General features: G+C 45.8%; 1 pseudogene across 1 annotated transcript; it reads left to right on the plus strand.

The window, feature by feature from the left end:
- Nucleotides 1-507: 507 nt before the first annotated feature.
- LOC308622119 (DNA repair protein RAD51 homolog 1-like) lies at nucleotides 508-2,356 on the plus strand (annotated as a pseudogene). Its single transcript has one exon. The product of its transcript is annotated as a DNA repair protein RAD51 homolog 1-like (transcript).
- Nucleotides 2,357-4,496: the final 2,140 nt, after the last annotated feature.

Raw genomic sequence — 4,496 nt, forward strand, 5'->3', positions numbered from 1 at the left:
CAGTCTTTTCCTCCTGCTAATTATTTCAAGGATGCATGTTGTGCACACACGGTGACTCTTAAGCAACTAACCCATTAAGGGTACTTTTACTTTAAATTTTTTTTTTTTTTTTTTTTTTTTTTTTTTTTGCAGTACGCGGGCCTCTCACTGTTGTGGCCTCTCCCGTTGCGGAGCACAGGCTCCGGATGCGCAGACTCAGCGGCCATGGCTCACGGGCCCGGCCGCTCCGCACGTGGAATCTTCCCGGACCAGGGCACGAACCCGTGTCCCCTGCATCGGCAGGCGGACTCTCAACCACTGCGCCACCAGGGAAGCCCCTAAATTTTATTTCAAGACTTGGCTGAACTTGACAATGATCCTCCTTCCCCCTCCCCACCCCCATCCCTTTTAACTAAGTACCTGAGTTCATCTATTACAGTCTGTTAAAGGTACAAATAAATAAATTACTAAATAGTCTGACGATAAAAGCCAGGGAGGGGATTTCCGAAGGTGGCAGACGGAGTGGGTGCTGCTGCCTGAGACCGAGGCCTGAAGAGAGCTGAGACGCACCCCAGGAGCGCAGTTAGGAGCTGAAACTCGTCTGGGTTTCGTGCAGAAGGCCGGAGCAAGGGCGTAGAGAAGTGGGGCGCAGTATTGAACATTAAGTAAGGGCTATGCAGCTGCAGCTTGAAGCAAATGCAGATACTTCAGTGGAAGAAGAGAGCTTTGGTCCACAACCTATTTCTCAATTAGAGCAATGCGGCATACATGCCAATGATGTGAAGAAATTGGAAGAAGCTGGATTCCATACTGTGGAGGCTGTTGCCTATGCACCAAAGAAGGAGCTAATAAATACTAAGGGGATTAGTGAAGCCAAAGCTGATTAAATTCTGACTGAGGCAGCTAAATTAGTTCCAATGGGTATCACCACTGCAACTGGGTTCCACCAAAGGTGGTCTGAGATCATATAGATTACTACCGGCTCCAAAGAGCTTGACAAACTACTTCAAGGAGGAATTGAGACTGGATCCATCACAGAGATGTTCAGAGAATTCCGAACTGGGAAGACCCAGATCTGTCATACGTTGGCTGTAACATGCCAGCTTCCCATTGACCGAGGTGGAGGTGAAGGAAAGGCCGTGTACATTGACACCGAGGGTACCTTTAGGCCAGAATGGCTGCTAGTAGTGGCTGAGAGATATGTCCTCTCTGGCAGTGATGTCCTGGATAATGTAGCATATGCTCGAGGGTTCAACACAGACCACCAGACCCAGCTCCTTTATCAAGCATCAGCCATGATGGTAGAGTCCAGGTATGCACTGCTAACTGTAGACAGTGCCACCGCCCTCTACAGGACAGAGTATTCGGGTCGAGGTGAGCTTTCCGCCAGGCAGATGCACTTGGCCAGGTTTCTGTGGATGCTTCTGTGACTTGCTGATGAGTTTGGTGTAGCAGTGGTAATCACCAACCAGGTGGTAGCCCAAGTGGATGGAGCAGCCATGTGTGCTGCAGATCCTAAAAAACCTATTGGAGGAAATATCATTGCTCATGCCTCAACAACAAGACTGTACCTGAGAAAAGGAAGAGGGGAAACCAGGATCTGCAAAATCTATGACTCTCCTTGTCTTCCTGAAGCTGAAGCTATGTTTGCCATCAATGCGGATGGAGTAGGGGATGCCAAAGACTGAATCGTTGGTTTTTTTCCTGTGATAAACCTTAAGTGCTGCAGCCTAATGGAGGGGACTGCTCCCTGAGGTTCTTCACAGGCCTCTTCCTGTTGTGACTGCCAGGAAAAGGCTTCCAGGAAAACAGCTATTATATTGGCTTTTCTTATGGTGTAAACATGAGACAGGTCAGTAGTCACAAGCTGATCTGAAATGTTTATTCCTTCTAGAGTATATTAATCTCTATGTGAATTCTTTGGTTTGGGGGTGTAGGTATGAAGTACCTTTGACATCATAGTGCCTTGGGGTTGACTCAGGACTAACTGCTATTGGCCAATCTTCTGTCTCTAAGAGAACTAAAACTGGAGAGACCTGACTTCTCTCACTGTCTGAATAATGTTGGGGAAAAATATGCCTGAGCTATGTGGCAAAGGGAGTGGGTCTCCTCACAGGTTTTTTTTTTTTTTTCTCTGTCAGGAAAACTCTTAAATCAGAAGCAGGTAAAGTTTGTGTGTCTGAATTAGCTTATATAAGAATGTTTTTTTAGATAAGGGGTATTGAGTAGGCCTGCTGGGCTACCAGCCCTTCACCATCTACTCTTTTTTAATGCTAAGAGCAATTCAAGATAGTTCTGGAATCTTAAACATTTCAGAAGCTCTTCAAGTAAGTAGATTCAATGTGGGACTGCTAATAAAGTAGTTATTTGTAGTGAATGTGCTGCTTGTAGGAGTTATTCTGGTACAAGCTGAATATTTCAGGATAGGGCCTTCATAATATAGTTTTGGCTCTGGGTAGGGTGATCAGTTTCTATTGCTTTAAAATTGAAAATTTAAAAGGGAAGTCCCACATTCAGATGATTCATTTTATACTCCTTTAACCTAATAGAAGATCTCACAAGATGGCTACACCATGGCTTTCCTATGGCCTTTGTTCTTATTCTTTAAGTTTTGTATTATATAGGGCTGGTTCTTGCCCAGATTATTCTACTTCAGGGGTTTGAGGTACTCCTTCCTCTTCAAACTTCTACTCAGGATGGGTTCTAACCAACTCTTCCAATTTCAAAGGGCCTCTCGGCTAGTATTAGGAGGAGAGGCAGTGCAAATCTCTGCTGTTGCCTGTGTTGATCCTACTATATGTAGGGAGATAGGAAGACACAATTTAATGCAACTTTGTTTTAAAAACAGTTCTGTTCCCTGACTTTACAGAACAGAGTACCTCCTAGGCCTTCTTTCATTTCTACATTACAGAAGAAACTTGGGATGAAATAATAAAGCTACAGTAACAGAAAAAAAAAAAACCCAGGGAAATTATTTCTATTTTTAAAAAGCATATTTGTATTAGGATGATTGCCCTTGATTACAGAACTAGAAACAGTTATAAACCTGAAATTTCCTTTTCCCAAGTTGTGTTGCTTTCATTGCTTCTGAGGTATGGAATAACCAATCTATTCACTTCATTCCGCTCCCTAGTTTTTCAATTCTGTGTATTTCTACGAAAAGATGTTGATGATTCTTCTGTGTTTTTGTTAATGAGGTGATTTGGGGCTGGGGTCCTGATGGGGAGGAAGAAGAGGTGTGATGTGAAGTTCGGAAAGGCATTTAGTGATATATTGCTCTCCCGATAGCTTTACTGATTTGCAAAATTACTAATAATAGGCATAATCTTTCCCTCCAAACTGGCTTTCTTACTGTGTCTGTGTATCTGCCCAAAGTCAGGACTCAATTAGTCTTTTTAGGATTTTCTTTCAACTTTAATACCCACCCACTGCCAATCACCAAAGCCAGCTGATTCCATTCCACCCCCTCCTGTCCAGGAGGAGAGCCAGGTATTCCGCTGTCGTTCAGGACCCATTGCCGTCTCCCAGGGCAGCGAGCTGTCCCATGACTGGGCTCCCTAGTACCAGCCTGGCCTTCCACAAACCCAGCCTCCGCGCTGTGCCAGTGTGACTTTCTAAAAAGCCATCAGGACCCCAGCTCCCCAGATCTACAAAGTCCCTCCTCGCAAGGACCCATCAGTGGTCCCTTCTTGCCTCCCCCAGGCCAACTAGGGGCCCTTCTCCAAAATGCCCCTCACCCTCCTCCCTTGTAAGGGATCACACTGGATCTTAATTGCTTGCTTGTAAAACTATCTCCCTCACTAGACTGTGAATGATCTGAAGTTTGCAACCGTGACTTCCCCAGGGTGCCACACACTGAGAAAATGCTCCACAGATGCTCATAGGAAGAAGGAAGGCCAGAGGGGCGATAGGAAACTCTTTGAGGTTTTTTTTTTTGTTTTTTTTTTTTGGCTGCGTTGAGTCTTCGTTGCTGCGCGTGGACTTTTCTCTAGTTGCTGTTGTCTTCGTTGTGGTGCTCAGGCTTCTCATTGTGGTGGCTTCTCTTGTAGTGGAGCACGGGCTCTAGGCATGTGGGCTTCAGTAGTTGTGGCACATGGGCTTAGTTGCTCCACAGCATGTGGGATCTTCCAGGACCAGGGCTCGCACCCATGTCCCCTGCATTGGCAGGTGTATTCTTAACCACTGCGCCACTAGGGAAGCCCACTCTGCGTTTTCTGTGTTGTGATTCCCCGACAAGAAATTGTTGTCACCCTGCTCCGCTAACTTCTTAGGATGAAAAAAGGGCATCCCAGAGGAGGGGCCATTGTCAGGCATCCAAGATCTGCTCCTCTTTGGGGAGAATCTCCTAGCTGCAAGGCCAGCTGCGTGCGCATGTGACCTGTGCAGTTGCCCAGGATGCCACACCCAGAGGGTCCCCGCACTTGCTTTGATGCTCTATTGTCACTATGTTGAAATTTTTAACACATTTTTTAACACATTTTTAATAAGGGCCCAGTGTTTTCCTTTTGCACTGGGTC

This window comes from Mesoplodon bidens (genome assembly GCF_964165515.1).
Source record: "Mesoplodon bidens genome assembly, chromosome: 1".
In the NCBI taxonomy this organism is placed as follows: domain Eukaryota; kingdom Metazoa; phylum Chordata; class Mammalia; order Artiodactyla; family Ziphiidae; genus Mesoplodon; species Mesoplodon bidens.